This window comes from Etheostoma cragini, chromosome 3, assembly GCF_013103735.1.
Source record: "Etheostoma cragini isolate CJK2018 chromosome 3, CSU_Ecrag_1.0, whole genome shotgun sequence".
NCBI lineage: Eukaryota > Metazoa > Chordata > Actinopteri > Perciformes > Percidae > Etheostoma > Etheostoma cragini.
The window spans coordinates 23,482,169-23,509,735 of NC_048409.1; the positions used below are offsets into that span (position 1 = coordinate 23,482,169).

General features: G+C 39.9%; 3 long non-coding RNA genes across 3 annotated transcripts in view; all 3 read right to left on the reverse strand.

Moving 5' to 3' along the window:
- LOC117939953 overlaps nt 1-27,567 on the reverse strand; it is a 308,332-nt gene that overhangs the window by 238,525 nt on the left and 42,240 nt on the right. The gene's annotated exons all lie outside the window — the stretch shown is intronic.
- On the reverse strand, nt 17,100-20,118 carry LOC117939932. The gene is made up of 3 exons (XR_004655681.1): nt 19,991-20,118; nt 19,279-19,461; nt 17,100-17,460 (listed from the first exon to the last, which is right to left on the reverse strand). It is a non-coding gene; the product is annotated as an uncharacterized LOC117939932 (long non-coding RNA).
- Nucleotides 25,759-26,510, reverse strand: LOC117939965. The gene is made up of 2 exons (XR_004655687.1): nt 26,364-26,510; nt 25,759-26,115 (listed from the first exon to the last, which is right to left on the reverse strand). It is a non-coding gene; the product is annotated as an uncharacterized LOC117939965 (long non-coding RNA).

Genomic DNA, 27,567 nt, shown 5'->3' on the forward strand with positions numbered 1-27,567 from the left:
GCCTTGTCTTTCCTCTAATAGCTCATGTGCGTTGAGATAAATCCAAACCACTTACAGTGAATATCAAGTAATCTGAGCACACTTTGACGTTCACGAGAATGATGTCTAAAACCAATCTACTGTAATTTCTGTGAATATACTGTATATGTGATTGCAAAAGCTGTTATTTTTAAAGCTGTACATTAGACGTTTAGCAACAAAAAGAAAGAAACTATGAAAGAAAGAAAAAAAAAGAATGAACTCTGAACTAATTTTAACAATTCTCTAATGTATTCATTATAAAGAAATCATTTGCAGCAGGAATGTCACATCCCTCATCTGCTAATAAGAGCTTTGTAGCTGATGGCCAAACAGAGATGACAGCCTCTTTTTGTCTCAAAACTGCCTCCCAAACAAATCCAACCGACTCTCCATGAAATCCATTCAGGGAGCTATTAACGTAATTGTGTCGCATGACATGTATGAAATCAACAACAATGCCGCGCTGCCTTAGCCTATTTAGAAAGTGATGGACTGACAAACGGATTGGTAAAGGGGAAGAGGAGACGGGAATGGGAGGAAGAGAAGAAGAGAAGACAGCTGCGATGACAGAGGTGTATGTGAAATGAAGACAGGTGGTTTATGCAAAGATAAAGGAAGGTTTTACAGTGCGTCTAAAAAAAGAGTTCCATAACAATATAATGGCAGAAAGAAATGTGTCATTTCTGAGCCACATGCCATCTCTATCATGCTAATATGCTCACAAAGACCACGCCAACATGCTGATGTTTAGCATGTATACTGTTTATCAAGTTCACATCTTCATTTAGTGCGTTGTCATGGTAATATCTTATTTGCACAGATTTAGCTTATATTATATAAAACTAAAGTACAGATGAAGCTGATGAGAATTTCCTTATCTCGTTGAGAAGTTAACATTTTGACTTAATTCATGTGCATAAGGAAAAGTCACCAAAGTAAATACAACTTGTACTGAGGAGGGTATTCGTTTTTTTTTCAGCAATCCATCCAATAGTTTTTGAGACATTTGAATTTAAACTACCAATTTCAACCAGCTTGTACATGAGAAAAAAATCACCACAGTCCGTGGGATTGATCCTTTTCGAAATGTCTGTACAAAATTGAATGGCAATCGTCCCAACATTTGTTTGGATTAGAGATGTCCCTAGACAATCCTAAGGATTTGTATCAGTGCCGTCTCTGCTAAATTTAAACCAATCAAAATCCAATCCTTTCTTTACTCTACTGTGATTGGTCAGTGCAAGTGTTTCACCATATACAGGTATGAATTGGAGAGTGTGTCTCCTTGAGTGCAGCAGTGAGATGTGACACAGAAGTTGGTGAAACACAAGGATTTGCCAAACTCCAATGCTGTGTGTCTCCTTTCTTTGTCTTGTTAGCAAAGAGCAGTACACAAAACATTCAGGTAGCAGATTCTTGCTTTTAGCTGGCTTTGATCATCTCCTTGATCTGTTAAAATGACAAACAATGTCGGTGGCAGCTCATATCAGCTGTCACTAATTAATATGAATTAACTGAGTAACTTCAAAAACACGGAAACACTTGCTAGCTGATTGCGTCACATCAATCTTGGGAGTCGGAACCTCCAAGGTAAACGTTCATTCACATCAATAATTCAAGCTGATCAATTTAATAGTTTGTTAATCACACAAGTCAGTAAATGTAAGTATTGGATCAGGTTGGGAGAGGGGAGGGGAGATACCTCTTGAAGGCTAAGATCAGGGCCAAGGAAAACTTGATCGGGACATCTCTGGTTGAAATATTTCAGTCCGGGCCGAAGCGGTCCAACAGATCGTCGTTGCCATCCATAGACCCATGCCTCTAGCTCAACTTAAAAGGTCAGAGAAGTGTGTTTAGTAGAATATTCTTCCAAGAATGTTTCAGGGAACAGTGAAGGGACTTTGTTGTATGAACACCTTTTTCTTAAAGGGTTTTTGTGGCACCAAACAAGGCTTTGGTTGATGCGTACAGAACCAATTACGTAATTATGAAAACCTCAAACTAAAACAGCCACCAAGGAAAGCATACTGTCTTGCAATCGCAGTCATGGACATTCTGAAAGTCATGGACATGCATTGGTCCATAAATCTAAAAGTACAAAAATAGGAAAACAAGCCAACCAAACAGCTGAGCTGCCAAGGATGCAGCCCCACTAAAATGACTCAAGGTCAAAACTGTAGTGAAACATCTCTTGTCCTTGTCACGTCTGTGTCACGGGTGAGAGCTCTGACAGCAGTGCAACACTGTTTCGCCTCTGTTGATTATAACCCAACTCTCTCCCAGGGTTAAAGTCATTTACTAGGCCTGTTCTCCTGCCTCAGTCTTCAGTTACCAAACACAGCCGCCATCCCTCAATGGCACGTAACCCAGAGTAGCAGAGACAGGTCATATTTATCACACCAGACACCAGAACACTCGCTCACTTATACATGCACACTTTTCCAGTACAGAGTCTGGGAATGAAGGAGTAGCACTTGTAAAATGTAAAAGAGGGAATGGCTGGCACTGTGCGCAGCTTTGTTTGCTGGAGTTTCTTAAGTTTAAACTATTGCAAAACTTTAAACTATTGCAATACAAGTTGTTGATTTTGTTTTTCAAAGAGTAATAGATGCATACACTAGAAGAGTACACAGGTAACGGGTTTCCTAAATATGTTGGTTGCAAGCAAAGTCATGCTACACCAAGCTCAACAAAGTAATTACAAACATGTGGGCAAACATGTATTCCAAAACCATCAAAGTATTATAAAACTGTACAGTAATTTAACTCATACTTGATATAAAAGTTTAGCAAAATTACATTACTTACCTTTAAGTTGGAAATGTTGGCGCCCCACTACTGCAGCATGACTTCTGCTTTTTCTACTGGGACACAAACGGGAAGAAATAATGATAGTTAGTTTCTGGGTAAAATGTATGTAAATAACGCTTTCCTAATGTGTGCCAAGCTATTGCAATTGATTTCCAGTTGTGTGTTTACATCTGTTCCAACTAAAAAAGGGAAATAAAAACTAGCTTTGTCTTACCATTTCTTAAACTTTCTAGAACGGCGTCTAGAATAAACTGTCTTAAAATGTGCAGCGTTATCATATTTAAACAATGATGTGTCTCCCCCTTCACTATGATGGGCAGTTATTCACCCTGGCTTCGAATGTGGCAATTCAGAACATTTATAAAGGTTTTGATTTCCGATAGAGTTGAACAACACAAAAGAACTAGTTCTGATGGCGTACATCCCAACGCTTTTCCCAGAGCACCTCTGTGTCTCAGAGCAGCCTCACAGAGCTCCTAGCTTGGCTGTAGACTCTAAGACTTTAATGTATTTTCTCTTCTTTTTTGACATCTGCCAGTCAGACACAGTCATTTCTTTCATTCTTTCATCTGTTTAGTATTTATTTGTTACGGAACGTGTACAAAAAACATCAGTCGCAACCAAAGAGAAGAGATGCATTTTTATCAAATTTTCACTTCTGCTGATAGGGCATTATTAGAATTATTTTTAGAATTATTACATTCAACCAAACTCCACTGACACATATTTAAAGTATCAACCAAATATAAAAAACACACTGACTCCTATCCTCTGATCTACGAGTGTTTAATCTTGACAAATCAGAGCCATTCCCTCAAAGCAGATATAGTGAAATCCACGGCCAATCTGTTACTGTGTGTTTGCTCTTGCTTTCTTTCACACACATTATACTGTACTATACAGGACTCACAAGTCCTGTCACTTTCGTCCCATAAGGCTGGGTTACAGTCCTATGTCCATGTTAACTGTGACCATATGGCACTTCTTAGAAGAGTGGCTGTGGGTGTCAGTCACAAACCAGCCGTTGGGAAAAGGCGCAGGGGCCATTGACAGATGACAATTACCCGCCATTAAACACACTGACAGAGACAGAAAGAGAGAGGCAGGGGTACCAGCAGAATGATTCTTTACAGTCCAAGAGAAAGTATAGAGGATAAAAAAGACAATACATGTGGTTATACATGAATAATATAATAAATCCCCATGCATTTTTTTGGTTAGGTTATTGAGATATCTACTAGCCCATTTGTACTCACAGATAGACAAATGATTCTTTCCAGCATCTTAAAGTAAATGTGTTCAGCCAACATACAGGGGGCTTTGGTCAGAGAAAGCATTCTCATTTTCTGATCAATAATGTAGGTATTCATTTCACAGACTGGAGGAAAATGTGCGTCGAAGTGTGTGTGTGTGTGTGTGTCTGTGTGTGTGTGTGTGTGTGTGTGTGTGTGTGTGTGTGTGTGTGTGTGTGTGCGATCACAGCCCCTTCTGGTCCACCCTTAGGACAGCAGCGAAAACAAAAGCAGGCACCTTCCTTGTCAGAGGCCAAGCGTTACTTATTGACATCTTCAGCGTCTTCCTCCCTACTGCCACCCGCTCCCCCCACTGAGCTTCATCTCCCAGTCTTATTTAACATCAGAAAGGATCTGGCGTCTTCAGTGCGTTACTTTAAGTCTCACGAGCCCTCCTCTGTCACTTACCGAACACTTAATCACGTTTTGGGATGTCGACCCTCTCTACCCATATTACTAATCCTCCCCAAGCCACATAGCTTTTGTCTCCTGCTAAGATTGAGGCTTAAAGGGGGCTTAGAACCTGCCTGAGAGGCAGAGGCCAGGTCTCTTGGAGTCAGTCTGAGCCCCTGTGAGGAGTAAAATGTTCAAGGGTTTCACAATAACTGCAACATTGTGAACTGGAGCATGGAATTGGCTTTACTTAGGAAGAAATTATTCACGTATAAACACAAACCTGTAAATGCAGCATGTGTTAAAGAGCAGAGTAGTGTGTAGCACCCAGCATCATGCAGAGGGTAATCAGTCTTAATTGGTTCGGCCTGATTATTATTTATTATTATTTCCTCTTAAGCCTTTATACAGCAAGCCTCTGGATACACACTCAGGAAACAGCTCCTAATTACTAATGGATGACGACAAAACACTGGGGTCAGCCAGGGTGTGTGTGCGAATGTGTGAGAGAGGGGAAAAATAAATAGAGAAAGAGGGAAGAAAGTGTTTCTTTTCCTATTCATCAACTAATTTCTTCTAAATTACACTGCGTGTTCCATGTTGAAATGTGATTGCCAGAGTCAATAAAAGGATGTTCTGTTCAACTCTTCTCTAATGTCCCTGAATGGAGATTTGAACAAACCAAATGCATGAAATCTGAGACAATGTGCTACATTCCTTACCTTGCTGATTTGACATCTTCTGATCTAATTCTAATAGGATTTTCCATTCATTTTGTAAAACCACAAAAAAAACTTAAAATCTGGCTTTTAGATGTTGTACACTAAAACTGTAATGATGCTCACAGTAAAACTGTCTAATTAGAGCAAATATATGCAAAAACCTTTGGAATTTGGAACTTTCGTTGTAGTTTAGTAGTTTCAAATACTGCAACTTTGTTGATCAAAACTGAGAAATTAAGCTATTACTTGTTTTTCCCCTGTGTTCCCCAGTAGATTACTCTCACACAGTGACATAACCTATTGCCCAACTCCATTTGAGCTTAATCATTTGCAAAGATACATACCAGGTATGGTATGTAAGCCCTTCCATTAATCATTGAGATTGTTGCTTTAATGTGACATGATCTTCTTCTTCTTATCCAAAGAAAAATTCTGTTACTTTTTTTTTTTTTCTGTAACATCATCCTCCAACAAAATAAACAATGTTCAGTCTACAAAATTACAATATGCTAAACACAAAATGTGTCTTATAGGGCAAAAGAGGTAGGAAATAGGGAAACACTTATGCAACCACAAAATTAATCAGACATGCACTCCCTCCCCACGTTTATGATTTCCATCCAATATCTAGAAATACACTTTACATCCAGCATGTGAGAGAATGTGCACTGTCCGCTGCTTTAGTAGAATTAATTACCAAATAAATGATGAAAACAATAAAATGTGATTGAAAAAGGAATTTTTACAAATAAAGTGTAAAAAAAAAAAAAATAGGACATCTGTTTGAAAGTCCATCTGTGATGGACTTTGTTAAAAAACGGAAAACATCATCATACATTGCCAAGTCCCAAAAATTGTGTTGCTCCTTCCATAAATGCCCTGTCATGTCTAAATTAAGCCATAGTGAACATTAACATAAAAAACACCCAGTACCAAATGACAAAAATCTGTTGTGAATGAGGTTTGGTGTAGTTATTTTGTCATCCAAAACCAAACACAATGCTAATTCACTCCAACCCGCTCAGCTCACCAAGCTAAAGTTAACAACAGAGGCACCGCAGTACTCATTCAGGGGGGTGGTGCTCTTTTAGGCACACCCACGGGTGGCTTAGGGACACCCTGCCGCTCCGTCATTACACACAGCCCTACCACAGAGCCCATACACACACACCCTTTAAACCCCATTAAAAGAGGTTCCAGTCAGATGGATAGACAGGCCTGCTGGGGTGCAGGTATGGTAGAAAGAAGGGCTGATTGAGCTGGTGTGTGGGTGTATGTTCCCACCCAAGTCCCCTGCAGCTAAAAGTATATGAACACAGACACACACACATATTTGTGTCTACCCTAAAGGTGTCATTATATCTCCTGGAAGATGGGTGTTAAACTGCCCATTGATTTGTTCTTGCTTCTCCTTCAGTGCACATCTTAATTTAGATGCTCTGTTTGTGTGTGTGTGTGTGTGTGTGTGTGTGTGTATGTGCATTCCTTTCATTCAGAGAGATAAGAGTGGCCTCTAGACATTCTTGATGCCCCCTGCCTTGCTTTTCTTTAAACCAACTTAAAACCCATCTATCCCTTTATTTCCACTCCACATTGAGCCCGTCATCACTTTACTCTACCTCCCCCACACACACTGTAGTCACACAACTGTGTTCTGTCTCTTTTGTTTCTTCATTAATGTACACTACATTACAGTTACCTTGATCCTTTGGCCCTGGAAAAACACCATTTATCAAGGCAGGCTGATGTTTGCACATCTAATTCAAACAGGAAAGTCAGACTAGGGCTGAAAAATGGCATTCCATGCGTCAGGGAGAGGAGTGTGTGTGCAGGGGATGGGGAGAGGTGTTGTTGTGGTTGGTATGTCATGATCCCATCAACCTCCCTGTCTCTCCCAATCTGACCCGTGACATAGAAACACTCACAAACTCATGCTCAGGAAGTCACACTCATGCACACATTCATGATGTCTCTGACACTCTCAAATACACACTGTAATAAGCATTGACCCACCCACAGTCTCTTACAAACACACACACTCACACACACAGATTTATTCTTGCATTGATCCACTCCACATGCACACAAATGCCCAGTGTCCAGGTGCAGAGTCTCCCAGTGATAAAGGCCCAGCAGGTCAAAGGGAGTCTAGAACTGCTGGCTCTGTCTAATGGATGTCTGTGTTAACATGGGAAGAAACACGGCTGTACATCTAAACATTTACGCTTCTGACCACAGAGGAGAGATTGATCACTGCTCTTCTGTCTGCACTCTGCGCTTCTTATCATAGAGCTAATTAGAGCTTGACACGTCAGGTGAGAAAGGTGACATCACAGCAAGGCGTAAATCATTGAACTTATATTGAAACGCATCGCATCATAAAGATTTATACAGATACAAAATCAGTGGAAACACAAAATCAAAGTAAATAACGGCACCTTTTGATGAGATTAGCTTGATTAAAAGTAGAATTGCAGCAGCAAATGGTGGCAGGGTGCAGGAAACAAAAAGATCGAAGAGCATACCAGGGCACGCAAAAAACATACAAAAGTTTAAATTGGGGTAATATAAGTGATACACACTACATTACACTGAAAAAAGGATAGAAATGTTATGAATAGTAAATATTTAAACATGCCAGTGACTCCCAAAACAACATGACGTGGTTAACCATGGGAATTGAAACAAAACTACTCGGTTAAATTTAGAAAAAGATCATGATTTGGAATTAAGTTTGTTAAGTACGTAAACGTACGTAACTTAAGTTAACATACATACATGAGTATAAGTCAACATTGATTTTCGGTTTTACAGGGGACATGAACAGCAGTCTCTGGGGTGAAATCCTGTGTTTGTCACGTTCATGATACATCACCCGGGGCTCCTCCTTCACACCCGTCATAGTTGCTACAGCTATTTAAGCTTGGCGCCCAACAATAAACGTAAATATGGGTTGTAATAAGCTGCTCGTACAGACAACCTTAGCGGAACAAGCAAAAGGTGTATCTCAACAAAGATATGAATGCTTTTCCACATACAATATGTGTGTCAAAGGCATATTGTATATTAGATACAACAGTAGAATTAAAGCTGCATGAATAACATTATCTACAGTAGCAATTGGTTAAATTAGATATCTAATGTGAAAGCAGTCACTGGTAATGATGATGAGAATAATGACCCGACTGTGCAGTTCCCCTCAGCTCTTTTAGCAATTTTTATCTCATTGTTTTGGTTTTTCAGATTTACTGTTTTGATTCAATCAAACTGCTCGCATCAACCTTATTCCAGCCACAGCAGGTATCACTTAATAAAATTCACAGTTCACAACCTGCCAGCACCAAAAAGCAGACAGAACAGAAATGAAGGAATCAATGGGGAAGAGCAGATCTACTGCAACAGCCTTTTCTTTTCAAACAGAGGTTCTCCTATGACTGTTCACTTTTACAAACTCCTGGGGTTGACAGGTAAGTCTATGTCTGTACGCGTTCATTTGTTGTTTTGAGACTCGAATTTATATTTATGGTTTGGTAAGACTGTCCCGTTGACATGTCACCTGACACTGGGGGGTCAAGGGTGAAGAAAGAGGATACCTGCAGGACTGGGTCAGTGGAGATGAAGAGGTGGAAGGAGGCAGATGTGGTTTTGGGAAGGGGGGTTGAAGTTGGTAAGCTGTAGTTGGGTAAATTAATTTTAGGCTTCACCTACCAGCATCACCTACCAGCCCTGTGTGTGTGTGTGTGTGTGTGTGTGTGTGTGTGTGTGTGTGTGTGTGTGTGTGTGTGTGTGTGTGTGTGTGAGAGAGAGAGAGAGAGAGAGAGACAGCAAGAGCTGAAGTTGTGTGTTTTTTCAAGACAGAGAGACAGTGAGACAGAGAAATGTCTGGAATGCTTGCGCTGAAAAGACTTCTGTCAGCACACCAAGTGCCAAATAATAGAAACTGTTTTCTAACCACGAGCCACTAAGCGTGCCACGGTTTAACTAGGGTTCACACACACCTATATTCACACACAAACCTCAAGAAGAGTCTGAAGGGAAGATATTGAACAAGAGCACGAGGCCGTGCCTTGAGTTGTTGTTGATTTTGTGACTTTGTTCGAAGCCCATCACATGCCAGGCTGCACCTGTGATTCTGCTGCCAATGAGCTGACTGATAAGTAAATCTTTTCTACATCTTATCGCTCCTTGGTTAGAAACACCAACTGTGTATCAATGCGCCTTTAGGCCCTAAATCCCAGTCTCGGTCACCCTCTCACCTCCGTCTCCCATGGGACACCAGCCTGCTCTAACCCACAGGACAACCAGAGTCTGAGACAGAGACGGCTATTTAATTGACCCCTCTGTGAATGAATAGGGAAAACGAGGGGAGCGGTGCTCTGGTCGTCAATAATTAGAGCAGCCTCTGTATTATCAGCCATTGATTATGTGCGAGTCATTATCTGAGGCCGGAGCCAACTCTTGTTCCGCTTGCGTTAGCCCATTGCCCTGGATTGAATGATGGATTGGCAATCAATAGAAACAGTTTGATAAATCCCCACCCGGGATGGCACAGAATCCCAGATTTGATTTCCTTATTTCCCTTGATGTAGCAATAAATCTACATTTTTATGGATAATTTTTTTACATCCCGCCCTGAGTGTTTCACTTCAGTCTTGACAAGACTGGTTATAAACCGCTGTAGAAAAAACAACTCTAAAAGGCTGTTTAAGATGTAATGTTTATAAATAAATAATTAGCAAAGCACGGTAAGGAAGAGTGGGGGAAATGACTGTATTATTTATGATGCTGGTAAAAACGTGTGAAATATCACCATGACGACATGTGAGCAGCCTATTAATTTGGTTAAGTGATCGGTGAGTTGAAGATGAAATAGTGTGTCAGAGGGTGGGAGTCGGACCCTGCCAGGGACCTGTGCTGCCCACTGGTTTACCCACAATTCCTGTAGTTGATTGAGGCACCCCATCCTCTTTCATTACATTAGCTCATGAACTATAAGACCAATTAGAAAGATTAAAATCATGAAAGAGCCTGCAGCCATCCTTCTTCTTAAGGTTTAAGCAAAATGATGTTGACCACGGGCTTAAATGTCTTCATTAAAGCATGATAACATTATATGTTCTTGGATGCCTCCGAAACAGTTCAGGTGGTACTGCTGCCCCCTTCATGCCATCTCCTCCTCAAGGAGAGTCTGGCCCCAAGATGTAAATGTAATTACCCAAATGATTGACGTAACCTTTAACGTTGGCATAATTATGTTACGAGTGTCCCATTGTACACTTGGTAGCTGGTAATTACGTATATGAATTCTGCTTGCTCTTTTATGCATAAAGTGATGTGATGTGTGTTTCAAGAGAAAATAGGAAATGGTAAAAGCTTCATCCAAAGCATCCTTCCCAGCAGGCACAAATGTAAACACATTTCAATCCTCCTCCTCCTAGGGGTATGCTCCAAAGAGAATAATTTCAATCTTTTATTCATGCAGTTTAATGTAACCCCTTAATCTGGGTGGGAGCCCATGGGGCCTCTAATCCAGGAGTGCCAGCCGCCTGCTTGTGCTGTATACGGCTCTGAGTACATGAGCCCCTTTTGTGGTTCCAATCAATCACACACTCATTACACTAGCACTATAAACGCCAAGGCATGCCAACAGCCATGCCCAAGGCTCCAGTCGGCAACGCTTCCAGATCGTGTTTCTGCCAGGCCTACCACTGTGTGGGCATGATTGCCACCTTGCCAACCTGGCTACAGTGCTGTGTCAATAGGTCCTGATTGTGCCACTGCTGTACTGTTATGATGCATGGGTGCTGTCTGATGCTGCAAGGCAATTGCACACAACAGTGCTTTCGGGCTGTAAGAGCCTTCTGGTAATGCCAATGTCTGTTCCCACCACCTGTGATTGTTCATTCTCATTTGGCTGCCAGCAAGCTACTGCATGAATGGGGAAATTCACAAAGGAATGGTGGGATATTGTCAAATTTGAAATGATTGGTGTCTTTATTTGTTTGTTTCTCTAAGTGAAAAGTAAAAGCAGCTTCTAGCACCGGGGCTTGAGTTCGCAAAAAATCCCCACATAAATTCAATTTATTATCGTTATTATCGTCTCAGCTGCTGAGGCATCGGATTCACAAGCATGTTAAAAACACGAACACTTATTTTGGTGCTTCTTCTTTCTTGGCTGTGGTTGTTCCTAGAACCATTTGAAGAAAGTGCTAGTGACACATCACAGCAGTTAACCTTCCCAGCAAGTAACTGCCTGCATGTTGCCAAGAGGCAAGAGGCTGCTGCTGGACAGAGGGGGAGGCAGGAAGGAGGTGGGAAGAAAAGGAGGACAAAAGACCAAATCCTAGAACATTTGGACCTACCTTTACCTCCCACAGCTGTCCCAAAGTAGCCCACTCTGCCTCGTGATGACCTTCAACCCCATTCCTATTGAATAGTTTGTATTCAGAAGATGCAAACAAAATATGGAAACAGACATGTCATTCCCTTCTAAATTCCATTAAAAGAAAAAAATCTAATAAAATATATATAGTCACACCATTTGCTGAAGCATGAAATTGTATCTCTGAACTATTACATTTATGTACAATTCATCTGGATGAACAACGTGTCCAGGAACTGGCTGCCTCAGTTAGTTGCACTTAATTGGAGAAGTCGAGGCTTAAGATAGAAAATGGAAAGTTAGAGAATGTACAGTACAGTGATGCAGTAGCTTTTACCTAGGATGTTTTATTACAGCAGAGTTAATGGTGTACCTCAATGACAACAGTTTAGATGAAATAGGAAAGAATCCAACAATGCAATTGGGGGCTTAAGATCAATGGGGAAGAGCGAAGAAGGCTGACTAAAATTCCCTCAAAAGCTATAACCTCTACAATCAATATATACAAACCCATTAGCACAATTACTATTACTGCCATTTCCTTTTTTTCCACATTATAGCGTTGCACTTCTTTCCTTTCAAGCATACAACCATGGTAAGGCGGTCCCGTCTGACTTCCATTCCTCTGCTCTTTCAACAGTTTATCCTCTCCAAGTTCTCCAAGCTCTTCCAGCCCAGCCTCAGCTGTCCAATTCTTCTTTATTTCCTTCTCTGCTCTCTCACCTTTAGCTTTTCACCCCCTGGAGGCCACTCTGGTCAACTCACATACTGACTGGTCAGAAGACAAAACCCATTAAGCATAAATGGGTTATAGTAACACTTTTGTCTTAAACTCAAGATTATCACTCTCCTTGCAGCTACTAATAATCTATAATCTTCATTAAATAGAAATAACTGTCCTCCAAATTGGTGAATCATTTTAGCAAAGCATAAACGGCTGGGTGACAAAGAAAATGCAATAGATTATTGAAGTGTGTGGAAATCCATTTGTTGATGACGTTGGCAAAGAGTGCTGTCCAATACATTGCTCTAAAATCTCCTATGGGTGTTTAGTTGGGTAGAGACGTAGAGGTTTTTCTTGATTAATTGATTAATCGTTAAATAAATGGCCGCAGGTTGGATGACATAGTTGATGAAGCCCAATATTACAGTATGTCATAACATTCTTGTTTAGTCTGACTAAATACATTACATTTACTGGCATGTATTATACTTGACCCATTGACCAAATGACCATTGATTGTTTAAGTGATTAATCATTAATTCAAATATTTGCTGATTATTTTTCTGTCCATTGACTAAATCGGTCCACCTCTGATACACCCATAAATAATTTCAGAGGAATGCCATTGTTTAAACTATTTATTTTTTTAAGTTAAGATAGATTTCGATAGCCTTCCTATAGGAAGTGCACTCCTGAGTTTGGGGGTCATGATTAAAAAGTTAGAGCTGGGAACAAAAAAAGTAACTGCAGGATCTAAGATCAGACTTATAGGTTGTTTAGAGATCCATCCCATATGCTGGGGCCGGTTGGAGTTGTGCTTTAAAAGTAAGTGATGCAATTTCAAAATCACTTCTAAATGTATAGGAAGCCAGTGCAATGGCAGGTGGGATGTACTCTCATTTCATACCCATATCATTGAAAAAGGAATTCTGCACCAGTTTGATGCATGAAAATGGATGTTGACTGAGGCACAAATACAGAAATTTGCAGCAGTCAAGTCAGGAAAAGATAAAAGTATGTACATACTGTATGTATATGAACTCTGTATCATTGAAAGACAGGAAAGATTTAGATGCAGAAAAGAGGCTTGAACAACTCTCTTTAAATCATGTAGTGGCCCCTGGTGGCCTGAATGGAGGTATCTGCATTTCTTTATTTCTCCACTTCTTTCTTCAAACTTTCCCTTTTTAGCCTTTCCTTTGTGTCACATATGTTTATTCAAACATTACTAGTTTCATTTTATTTTACTGATGAACCGCACAACCCCAAGCCTAAGAGTTGTGATTTAAAAGTGTCCTAATTGGCTGTTATCACATATTACCTATTTTGACGGGTTTTTTTGTTTGTTTTACTAAATAAAAAATATAATGTAATGTAGAAAATATTTAATATGTATATGTTTTTGGATTAATTGGTATTAAAGGGGGGGGGGGGGAATCAAATCAGGGAAGCATAAGCAGACTGGCAGTGGACCAATGCTACCATTTATTAGTGATGTATTTGTCTTGGTGGCCAGCCCAGCACTGGACTAAATGAACTACAACTTCTGCATTGGGGTTGAATCACCACTGCAGAGATAAGTCACCAAGTAGGTTACTTAATTTGCTATGAAAAATGAAGCAGCTGTACAATAAAAGTAATGTGGTTAATAGTTCAGCACTAATTCAGCACAGTCGGGAGAAGTTCGCCCCTGAGCCAGTCAAAAACTAAAGGCCCATGGGATCTTCCCATGAAGTGATGGTCATATTGACCTTTCAACAGTGACAGATTATTAGGATAAGCACGGCTGCAGTGCTGCTAAAAGGAATGCCATTTTGATACCAGCCTCCTGGCATAGAGGGAAATTGTGGGCAAATTCATTGACATTGCTCTTTCCTTATTGCTGCCTTTAGGGCCCTTCCTGATTGGCAGTATTGTCTCTAAAAACACCCGCTAAAACTGTTTCATCATTTCAATTTAGCTGTTTCACCTTTTGTATTGTGTTTAACAGCAGCTGGGAAAGTGCCTCGGCTTTGCCAGGGGAAATCATTGGAATTCCAATATTTCTATCATTCAGCATGAGACCAGCAAATGGCTGAGGTATCAAGGGTACAGACAATGTCAGCGGAGTTGTATTGGCAGCATCGTGCAAGCTTGCCAAGTCTTAGCCCAGCTTTAATGGGTTTTTGCTCAATAACAATGAAGAGACAGAGAGTACCATAACGACAGATTCAGCCAATCCTTTCTGAATCTTAATAAGGATGGATGGATTTTAATCCAAACCATTGTGCGCACAAGCCTGCTTTCTGTTTTGGGCTCTCATGCACTGCCAATCAAACAAGTTGAAATCATATTCAGTTTGGCAAGAGTTTGGTAAAATAGCCCAGACGAGTTTTAGTTACAGTACATGTTTGCTGTATGAGCAAGGGAGCGGAAAGGATTTTCTAATTACAGTCGCTGAAGAGAAAAGTATGTCCCAAACAAGTCTCTGCTGTAATCTAATCCCGAGCAGCCGCGCCCTGCCACACCATGCATGAACAATAAAAACATTCATGTTATTTTTCATGCAGCGGATGACATATCAGGTCTCGGGCCATCAGTCATTCTGATCCATCAGTGTGACTCCTTGTTTAAAATGAGGAGTGTGCATATCGTTATTGTGACTCAAGTAAAACTATTTATGCACTCTTTTTTATCAAACACTCAATTATTGATGATGCCAAGATTGGACCGTTGAAACAGCTTGTGTGTAAACTCTAGCATTTTAGCGATTGTGACATGTGGCATGCAAGATGTATATATAGTATGTGAAGAGTGTACAAATATAGGCAAGCAGGTGGTGTGAGCTGAACAGCCAGTGCTGTTATGCATGACCAAATCATGGGCTGCTGATAGGGTATAAAGTGGGTTAGTGGGTCGGAGGCTCAAGCTGATAGGAAACGTATACTTTTCACACACGCTAGCTGCTCGTATAGATTTTAATTATCTTCAGCCATGGGATGTTGAGTCAGCATACAACATCCAAGTAGCAATAAAGCATTCACACACAATGGTGGGAGAATTCAAGCTTTCATGTTGTAAAAAGAGAGTTTTGGGCTTTTAATCATGCAATATGAAATGGTATAAAGTCAAATCAAAAGAGGGGCATACATTGCCACACATGCATTGCCATTGGTAAATGTTTTGTTTTCTATTGGAGGGTCCTTGATACATAAAAGGTTCTCCTGATGCAGCTGTGTTTTTTAAGGGAAGACATTCTTGTAAAAAAAATAAAGACAAATATAATTCCAACAGAAATGGCAAAATAAAGCTGCAAAAAAAGAAGACAGTCAGTTTTAAGAGTGCACACCGGTACGATAACCTGGATCTTTTCATGGATGATATAAACTCTGGGAGAAGCAGTCATCAAAGTGTGACCCGGTGAGGTCAGATCTACGTTTCAGAACACATGTTCCTCTCTATGAAGTCATCAGCTTGGAATACTGAGCACAGTTTATGGGCTATTCTGTGATAAAGTGATGTACTTTTTTGCTACTTTACTTCAGTTTCTGAATTCCTTCTTCCCAAAAGGCAGCCCACCTCCAATTCAAAGCACCCCATTTTAATCAGTTTTTTTTTGGTTTTCTTTTTTTTTTAAAGTAAAACTGATTCACATTGATTTTTTTAGTGACTTGCTGTTCAACATACAGTATGTTGGGGTTTGGCATTACATGCTGATTTACATTTTCTGTTATCACAATGCCCAATATTGATCCATGACGCACTGTGAAATTTACTTATGTTCTCCCCCCCTCTTTAAATTCAGTTTTTGTAGTTTTCCCTATGCATTGCTGTAGGAATGGCAGTGTCTGGGGGTTGGTTGGTTCGCCACTTTGGTCCAGACTGAAATATCTCAATAGCTATTGGATGGACTTCTATGCAATTTGGAAAAGATATCCATGATCTGGAGAGAATGAATCCTACTGACGTTTGTGATCCTCCTCCACTTTGAGTGACATTTCTCGCCAAGTATTGGCTGGATGGTCATAAAATTTGGTTCAGTCATTACTGTACCTCTCAAGATGATTTGTAAAAACTTACAAGGTGCTACCTTAACCATCTATGGCCATCATGATTTCCGTGTGTCCAGGACTTTGGATTGTAACAAAACTATCACAACATTCACAACTGCCCTAGCAAGAGCTGCAACGAATATTAAATCAGTAACTACGTCAATATAATATGTTTAATTTAAAACAAAATGCCATCACACTATCATATTCACAGTTAAAAGCTTTCTTTATGTAAAGAGTGTGGGGGAAATCAATGTAGGTGAGAATCAGATGTAAAGTGCTACTGCTGCTTCCTCCTCCTCTGTTCCCCTTTCTTTTTTTAAATCTCAACCTTGTCCCTCTCAATTGTATGCTCAGAGGGAACAAATTGCAGCGAGACCCACTTCCCCAGTGTTTGTGTTTCTACAGCGAATTGCCTCATCTGTTAAAAATGGGTAGGTGATGCATCTGGACGGATGAAACATTTATCGGAGGACGATTTTTCATTACGGCAAGGAGAGAGCTTCCATCAATATTTCAATGGCCCTGCCTGCCCTCGGGGCGTCAGTGTGTGCAAGCCTGTGTGTGTGTGTGTGTGTGTTCCCCTGCATTTTAGAATGACCACATGTCCTAATGAGAATAGACAAAATCCTCCAAAGTAAAGACAATGTGGCAGTTCTCCAATAGGGGGGGTGTGTCAGTCAAGCCTGTGTGTTATTGTGTGTGTGTGTGTGTGTGTGTGTCTCTACAATTTCCAGCATGTCTCTTCTTCTGCCTCCCTCGCTCAGACATCTCAGAGTAGCATCTTTCCCTGTGCTTTTCGTCTTGATGGCTGCTGTGAGCCGCTCTCCTTTTTTTTCAGCTGTCACACTTTTTCTGAGTTCACGGAGCTGGTTTTAGTCCCTCACATCAATTATTCATAGCAGAAGGAGACAGGAAACGCAGGTTCTCCACGTGCTCTTCCGTCCTCCATCCATCTCACTTCCATCTCTCTCTTCAGATACCCCTCACATCTCCCCAACTCTCTGTCTCTCTCCGTCTCCTCCTTGTCCTTCCCTGTTGCTGTCCATAGCTAGGGTTAAATCTCTGTCATCACAGAATGATCCTGTAGACACAGAGAGGGAATGGAGAGAGCAACATAAAGCTAGAGATATAATCATTCATTTGGAGTTAGGTTTCTGGCCACATGACAAATGTATGTTCAATGTGGACTCCTTTAACCTTGTTAGGGTTTCGACCAACTCCTTTTTCTGCCATTCAATGCTCTATTTCCAACACATTCTTAGAAGTACATTGTTTTTTTGGGGTGTTATATTTATATAATCTGATCAATCAAATCCCTCAATCAAATCTAAATCTACATTTACAATATGTTGGCAGACCTTTAAAAGTGTTATGACAGTAAAAATGTTGTCTCAAGTGCATCCAACCGGGCCAATAGCACCCAGATAACTCCATAGTTTCCATCTAATTTCTATCAGCCTTTTTGCTTCTGGGGATCCAGCCAGTCATAAGTTTCTCTGAGACGTGTTTAAGTTCATGAGGATGTACCTAAGTTTTGGCTGGATGATCTTCACCTTCCGCTTTTATTTGTGTTGGCATCGTAAGTTCCAGTCGATTCAGGAAACAACTTATTTAAAAAAAAATAAAATTCTCATCCCACACTCAACAGTCATTTTGGTTCCAGAACTCGCCTCAGACTTCCAAAATAAGTTCCTTCCGGAAGCTTTTTGCGGAGGCACCATCATTGTGTACGGCGCTCAGGAAAATTGTTATTGGTTTAAAGAAATGTCAATTAACCAGAGCATGGTTTTTTCCTATCCAGGTATTTTGTGTGGACAACAGACCTTCCTTTGCATTGATGGGGAGGAAGGTCTTGCAATGCGAGAAAAATTTCAAGTTAAGAGTTAATGTTTAATAACATTAATTGTGGGGTACATGTGAAGAGCAATCACTGCCAGCTGGCTTCATTAGAGAGAGCCACCATGTTCACCAAGTAGCTTGTCTGTTTAACTACAATAACTACAATATTCCTATAACATGTCTTAAAGTGAGTTTAACCTGACATGTCTTTATATTTTCTTTGTACGGCTGGATTAACTTGTTAGTATTCCCATGGGCCAATAAATGTAATGTTGGGCCATATTGGCCTCTTACCACCACCTATTACCTATTGCTTGCTGTATATTGTGTATTTAGCTTGTACCAATTAAGTAAAGGGGTAACTATTACTATAAATTTCCTACAAGCAGATTTTGACACAGGGTCACAGACAAGGTACAAGAAAGCAACAACATATGTCACCACTATAGTATATCTTTTCCTCTATGGACTTTTTTGGGGTTCAAGAAGAATATCCATGAATGAGAGTGACAGGTGGTGAGTGTGACGGAGGTTGTTAGAACGTGAGGAAGGAGAGAGTGGAATACAAGCAGAAGTTAAGCATCCACTTAGCATGCATCAGTCCTATGTTATTCTTCCAGCTTCACATGAGGCGCTTTGGTTTCATTTTGTCATCACATGCATATTACTGTATGCAGGAAAGTGGTGTACTGCTCGTTAATTATCTTAGCCAACATACTGAAATACACATGAGGGAATAGGCTGTGCATGTCATTCCAACCTGACGTGTTAACTGCATGTGAAGTGTGACCCATACATGACACACATACCCTTACACTGGTAAAGTGAGTATGGGAGTTCTAGTGTGGAAATGTGAAACGTCAGGGGGCTAAAAAGAAGTGGGAGTGACAACTGGAATTGACATGATGTGGGGGTTAAACACACCGGGTTATGGTAGATGAGGAGGGAGAGGGACGAAGAGAGGGCGTATGAATATTTGATCTTGAGGATAGGGTTTGCGAAGTGGTGAAGGGCCGTCCCAGAAGCCCTTGTGATGAATAGTGCTGTAAAAAATATTTACCTTAAACACAACACTGTGGGACATGAGCAGCAGGGAAGGAGAGTGAAAGGAGGAAGAGGAGGAGGAGACCTTCCTTCCACCGTTCCTTTCCTTCAGTCATTGCTTACTTCTTTCCAGCTCCCCATCAAATAAAGTGGGTCAGCATTACACATCTGTACCAGACGCTAGAGGGGAGGATTTAAGCTGTGATAGATAGATGGCGAAGATGGGAATAGGTAAGAGAAAAGAAAAAAAGGTGCTGCATGCAAATGTTTACACATGGAGAATGAATGGGATAAAAGAGAGAGGTTGAGGCGAGTATTTGTAGGAGTTTGATTAAGAGCTGCAATGGAGGAGAGGAGGAGTAAAGAGTGATGAGAAGTATGGAAGAGAAGGCAATGATTAATTCATCTTTAAGTTTTGGAGGGCCACTAGCAATGCAGGTCTGGTAGCAGCAGGCCCTAAGAGACTCCACATGATGGAGAGCGAGCCATTACCATGTTTAAAACATTGCCTCCCGACACCTCATTGTCCTCCCATCCACTCTCACTCCATTCTGATTTAGACTCTAGGGTTTATGCAGTTTTGTTTTCAAAGTGTGGATGCCGACGAAGCGATGAAGGCAAAAAGGTAGATGAAGAGATTGAGACCAGGATTAGCTCGGCCATGTGTCAGCCTGCGCTTGTAGGTGTATTTACCCATATCCAGTATTTCTGAACACGTGTTTACTCACCTCGTAGACATCCAGAAGCATCCGTCATATATCCATTAGACAGCTCTGTATGCCCCACAGGCCAGCGTGACAAAGCGGGCCAAAAATACTCAGTGATGTATTCTTGGCAGAGCAGTCGCTGATACATATGCTGGTGGTAAAAAATTTAAAAAACATGAAGGTAAGATTTGTTATCTTGGAAGCATGTATTTAGAGATGCTAAACACAGCACAACTCACTCTGGGTCAGTTCACCCAAAAAAGGGTTATTCTGAATAATCCACCCACTTCACTTTGAGCAGTTTTCATTTGAACTTCTCTGTACTGAAGAAATAACCCAGATAAAAACTGCTCTATGGATTATCCAGAGTAACCGGGGTACTTATATTTTAAGGAAAGAGATGTTGCTACTGAATTTTTCAAATGTAATTTTTCACCATGCTGTGCACCACATGCATACTTACACTCCATTAAATTGGGTTGGAGGCAGAGACCTCCCACTCCACACCTTTAAATTATTTTTCAAATTGAAATTATTCAGTTATATTTTATGTTAATTTGGTGCTGAATTACTTAAACCTTCAGGATGAATATTGAAACATGGTGTGAACTATAGCTTACACATAAGACTGTGCACCCCATGTAGGCTGAGGCCTTGGCAGCGGCCTGGGTTGGAATCTGACCCATGGTCCTTTGCTGAATGCCGTCCCTTCTCTCACTCCCCTTTCCTGTCTTCAAGCTATCCTGTTGATTAAAGGCCATAAAAAGTCAAAAAAAATCCCCAAAAAGTGTTCAAGAATAAATGCAATTTGAATCCATTGGCAACTGTGAAAATGATGTTTCTTGAGATAATATCAGGTGAAAGCAGGTACCCCTTATTGACTTTCCTTCAATCTCAATGGGAGATGTTGATAAGTCATGGAAATCTTTGAAGACGTTGATTTTGCTAAATACTGTAGGCTGTAACCCAGTGTCAAGAAGACATTTTGTACATTCAGTCTTCCAGCTCCTCTGTTTACCACTACATCACCGCAACCAACTTTCTATTTAAGCATCTGCCAAGACAAATCCAGCACATCTAAGGCATCTCAAACTGTGCAAACCTGCTTGCTTAACTACCTCTACCTGATGCCATTCAAACAAAGCTTGGTCCTCTTTAAGCCTGCCAGCCTAGATGAGAACATCAGGACTTTTCTCGGGCTTTAAAAAAAAAAAAAATTCTACAAAGCAAAGATGTCTATAAGTCTGGCGCTGGGTTGGGAGCGCGTCGCTGAGCTCCTCATCGACATCAAACGGTTGGCAGAGGGTTTGCCAACCAGCTGGTGCAGATGGCCGGACTCAAACGGGACAGTCTAATGAGAATCAGGTATGGCATTAGTAGTCTGGGCAGGGTGGCAGCGCCCAGGAGGCTGCAGCAACCCACACATACTGTGCATGCAGCTCTAACCAGCAATATGCAAAGAGAAGGGGCGTGTGCAAGCTTTAAGCAGCGAGGAGGGGAAAAAGAAATTAGGATTGACTCTCGGCAATTTACCATATCCTAAAGACATATTTACATTCCCACACACACTTGAACATACTGAATTATCCAATAGGCTATAGCCCAGTCGGCAGTTTACAATGTCAGAGATAAAACAGCATAACAGCCTAAAACAGGCTCATATCTGTTACTATGCTGGAAGGTGGAGGATTCTCTTACTCTGGGGTGGAAAGTAGAGGTTAATCGGTTCATCAGCTCCAGCCAAAGGCAGGCAATTGCTGCCACCTAGTGGGTTTATTGGGTGGACCCTGCTATGAAAAAAGGTGAGGATCTGTAAACAGAAGTATCATGCATACTATAATGGGGACACTGTGATGGGAGAACTATAATTGAGTTTTTATGGAGTTACACAGACAGGTAACAAAGTAAAGGGGAAATGTGGAGGATAAAATATTCAACTTCATTTTACACATAAAGGTCAGTGTATTTACCAGAAGGAGTACTACAGAAAAACAGGTGTATAGTGTCTTTTGTGATCCTATAGAGAAAAGAACTAATTATGTCATTTTATGTCTCACGCATCTTGGGCTTGAAAAATAAAATGTATAACAAAAAGTCTGGTGGACTGGGAGGCAGTCATAGGGAGGGCCTAATGGAAGACACTGGGTTGCATTAAGGGAATTGTAGTACCCAGGGTTTTAGAGCTTGACCCATAGGGACAAAACGTTTGGATATCTCGGCCTCTGCTGCTTCAGTTTTTTTTATCTTTCTTTTTTGAGTCCCCAATTTTTGGAAAGTGACATACTGTACTTTATTACTGGTGTAGACCTTTGACACCATATTCATCAGATGGCATGTCAATCACCAGAGCAAGATATACAAGCATTAGAACCACCATTGTATCAGAGACAGTATTACATTTTAGCACAATAACAACCAGAACTGTCGAATATTGGATAATCCAATGCAGGCTGAGGTTGAACCTTAAAACAGCCAGTCAACAAGTTTGATGTTGGATGAATTCAAGTGAGCTAGAAAGTTGTTTACAACAAGTATCCAGCAGAGGTCTGTGTTTAGCAGTGTATGTTCTTGGGAGCAGAAAAGCCAATTCAGCAGGAAACAAGCCTTTGTGGATAATGTTGCTTTCAATGTCTTCTTGTCAGTTTATATCCCCTAGTTTGAATGGGAATACATTATGTTGCACATTTGGGTTCTTTAAATAATGGCTCTTGTTTACACAATCAGATTGTCAGAAAAAAGTTTAAGAAATTAACTTAATTGTATATATTCACCAGCCAAAAGTAGAATGAATGAATGGAAACTTTACATCCTACTCAGTGAGAACTTACATGATGCCAGTAAAAAAAAAAACTGAGGAAACAAAATGTATTTTAAAAGGTTAATGAAATGTTTGTCATTGTTGTTTTTTGCACATTGGCTGAATGTAAAAAAGAAAAAAAAATGGAAGCTTGTAATTAATATCAAACCATAGGCTATATTAACATTATATAGAACGTGTACATGGTTTCTGGACTCTACATTACTTTTCACAACACAAATATAGAGTATTATAGAACATTTTGGTCCTCCTGTTGGGGTTTCTGTGCGCACTGAATTTAAGATTGCAAGGCTTCAGACTGCACTTAAAGGCAACAAAATATGAAAATTCTTTGGAAACTACAGGCTTAAGGAAACTTTTACTTGGGTGTACACTGCAGAAACATCAGTACAGGGAATACAGTTTTGTTATGAAAGTTACCTTTGTTACCCAATTTGTACTGTTTAGTGGGTCTGAGCTACACTTGAAACTTTTGTATGTTGTTTCTTTTCGAGTTATTGCTGATCATAAATCCACCTAAAAAGGTTCCGCATGAAGTGGATTTATCATCTGTTTGCAGATTCTAATTTAGCTGTATGTATTGTGGATATTTTGAAGGTTGACCATCTGTTCAGTGTGACTCAGCCCCTTCAATGTGATGAGTCTCATTTTCTATCTGTTCATAATTATCACTCTTTGTTCTGCTTTCCCTTGGAATGGATTTATTGGATATATGACACCACAAAAACCAAATCCTGCCACAGCAATTTGATTCATGTCATTACGGCCATATTTCAAAGCAGATGATCTTCTGGAATACTGTAATAATAAGCAGACAGTCGCAGTGTATGGAACTGCGGCGCACTGCTCTGGATCGGCCCATGGATTTTTGTGGGACCCGGTCAGTGGATAAAATCATGGAAATATTTATGAACATGATCAAAAGCGGCTACAGATGTTTGTGGAGAGATTTCTGTTACATACACACAGGGTAGTGACGTTTGTGCTTTTAGACTAAAAGTGTGCAGAATAACGGGCCTCCCAGAAAAAGGCTTTCACCTTTCAAACTATAACAAAAATATATGCAATAATTTAAATAGATATTTAGTATACATTATTGTTAATACCTATGTGTTTTGAGCTGAACAAAAATATATTTTTATAAAAGCCATACAAATAAGGCATTCATTTTGGCAAAGTTTCAACATGCAAGTTTAAAAAAAAAAAGTTGTAATGATTAAAAATGAGTATATAAATATCAGTAAATAAACAACCAATGAAATGTGTCTTTGTTCTAGAAATAACCATCAAAACCTGATAAATATCCATTCCATAAAATGCAGCTCTTTCTCTCTTCTCTGCCCTTCTCTTTTGCGCCATGTAAACATTGGATCATAAGGGTTCACTATGGGTTGAAATCAGTCACAGTCTGTCTAACTTAAGTCAAGCAGACAGGGATGATGGGCTTTAGGAAACCATTCATTGCAGCAAACATACACTTTTCAAGCCCCATTGAAACACTGACCTGCTCAAATGATCTGAGGGCAGAGTATCTGTTGCGGTTACCTCACTCCTCCCGCCTTTTCTCTTTGTCGTTTCCCCCGTTTTTTGTTTGTTTTGTTTCATTTGAGCCATTATCAACTTATCACTGCTCAAAAACCAATGTACATTTTTAAGAACAGTTTAAATTGATCGTCTTTGATTTTTCAAAAATAGTGTTTAAACTAAGGAAGTTTTAGCTTGATGCCAAGTGAAAATCAAGAAGTTGGACGAAACTTTTCACAGACACCATGCTTCCGTCTTCATGGGATTTTTTCTTATTTATTTTCCAACCGTGTTTCTCTGTAGCTCTGTTTCTCTTTTATGACACCAAGCCTACAAAATATCAAACATAAAACTATGAGATGCCGCTTAGGAAATAATTCATACTTCTGTCTCACACACTATCATGATCTTCCATATTCACCACTATTCTCATACACACACTATTATAATCCTTTTACTTGTCTGTATGAGAGGGTATAGTCATGTATATGAGAAAGTATAGAAGAGTGTGTGTAAGAGTATAGCATTGTATGAGTTTAGCTATGTACTGTATGTGAGAGAGTATAGCTGTGTATGTGAGAGAGTATAGCTGTGTATGTGAGAGAGTATAGCTGTGTATGTGAGAGAGTATAGCTGTGTATGTGAGAGAGTATAGTAGTGTATGTGAGTATAGTAGTGTATATTAGAGAGTATAGCAGTGTGTGTGTGTGTGTGTGTGTGTGAGTGAGTATATAGTTGTGTATGAGGGAGTATAGTTGAAAAGAAAGTTGGTTTGATCAGTCAGCAAGACAGTTTAAATTCTCACTTCCTCAATGGCTAAAGAGGCCATTTTTCCTTATCATTATCCGATGGGCTTGCTGCTTTGAAAGTACAGCTAGCTGCATTAAGCAAAGTGTCTTTTCATCACATGGTAAAAAATGAACTATCAAATTTTCTTTCAAGAAGCACATAGATGGAAACCATAAACTGGACTCTACAAATGAACTGCACTTATTTCGTTTACACAACATCTACTTGCCAAGAGTTCAAAAGGCAACTGCAGTATTCAGGAATCAGTGGAACAACCACAGATTATCAACAGAGATCACAAACACCTCTTCAACTGAGGCGGAGAGGTGTTCTCAACAGTGCAGAACATTTTACTTGGGAGCGACAACTCTGAAATGAATGAAGGTACATTTTGAGACTTCAAACTATGTTGTTCCAGAAAATTAATTTATTTTTAATAAAACAGTTATGAACAGAATTCTGGAAATTGTAGACCCACTAGCCAATGATAGTAACCATGGCATGCAATTATTTTTGGGCCTTGTGAACTCTATTAGTGAGCAAGTTTGTTAGTGTTTAGGCAGTAGGACACTATTGGGAGGTTCATTATAGGCCAGTGACAATTTCTGCACTAAAGTGTTGAAAAATAAAATAACAAAATGGTTTTCTTTTTAGTTAAATGATTATTCCATTGTCAATTGTTTAAACAAGACATTAATGTATTAGGAAATGGTAAGTTATTAACAACTATGTCTCAACAGTTTAATAAAGTTCAACAGGCAACAGACTTTAATAATGTATGTTCAGGGGTTCTCTGAAGTCATTCCTGACCAAATCCTTGAGTGTTTTTTAATACAAAATCCATTGTTTCCTAAAAATCCTCCAATATTTTCAGGACTGACAACCGCAGGAAGTTATTGCAGCAGCTCATGGAGAAAATCCACTGAAGGTCATGGGGAGAAGCCCAGGGGTGGAATTGCATTTGCTCTCGTCGCCTAGGCCAGGACACCCCCAAGTTTCAAGGGTCCCTCTTGCGCTTAAAAAGAACACCAAAAAAGAAATTAAACCTAGCATGCAGAAAACGTTTTAAAAAGAAGGGAAAAACAAAGACATAAAAAAGCATATGGAAAGAATTTGAAAAGAGAGTGATCAAAGTTAACAATACCACTGTACAAAGGTACCTGATGAAACTAAATCCAACTCAAACCACAACTGAAGGAAGGTAATTTAATTTAACCAAAGAAAAAACATTGGGTATAGTAGTGTAGTAGCAATAATACTTACCCTCGACATCCGGCGGGTACTCCCTCCAAAATGCAACCACACATTCCTCTGCCCTTGTTTTGTTGCTGCCCGCTGCTGACAGTCAAATTTCAAGGAGCTGCTCTAGTACATCAGCTGTGAGTGGGATGGCTTGTGACAAAAACAGCGGTCTGAAGCGTCTGGGTGCATTCTTATTGCATCAAGATCACCAAGGGTCTTCATCCCCTCCCTGAATCTGTACACATGTATCATGAGAAGATACAAATATCTGTTTTCAAATTGGATAAATTATCACACAGCACATAAAAGGCATGACTTACAAGACAGTTCAGTGTTTTTGGTTATGCAAAAAGGCCTGGTCTTTGACAACTATCTAAAACATGATGTTCTTGAAGTTATTTTTATGATACATGCAAGCCTGTATTGGATTGTGTGTAAGGTTGTACACTGGCTTTTAAAAATATATGTTGAAATCTTTAATTATGTTTGCTAAAAAATGGAGTTACACAAACCTCTGAAATGCTCCACTGACTCGATGAGCCAATTGAAACATAATGACATCCTCCACCAAGAGATCCTTGTCCTCTATTCGTTTCAAAGGCCTTAGACATCCAGCATTAGACAGATAATCTGTACCTGGTTCTGCAGCCTGTCGCAGTTCATCAAAAGATGTACATTCGGACACCAAACACAAATGTGGGAGAAACAAATCAACATATTATAGTTGACTAAACAACACTTGACTTTATAACAGCAAACAGACTCAACATTACTTTCTTCACTGATATATAACACATAATCCATTGCACGCATATTGGATTAGATTATACTTTAATCTGATTCATTAAATATTATAAAAACAAGCAATGAAGCCTTCCAGGTTTAGAAAGTAAGTCAGGTACAGTCAAATTACTGATAGAGCACAGCAATGTGCCATTTTCTCCATAGACTGTCCATCTTATCTCCTTATCATATTTTTTCTGTGTACTGCATCAGTAATCCAAAAACCGAAGTAGCATTGTTGACACGACTTCACTAATTATTTAAGTACATTGGTAGATTTACGGCAATATGTTCTAAAATCGCCAACTCAATCTGAAATGAAATTGTACATACCATATGAAGATGCCTAAATAAGAGAAAAGCTTGCATCACGATTCACCTTAATAGCACTCTTCTTTTCACACAGATAGGCTCAACATCGTCACCCAGTCAGGTGATCGCA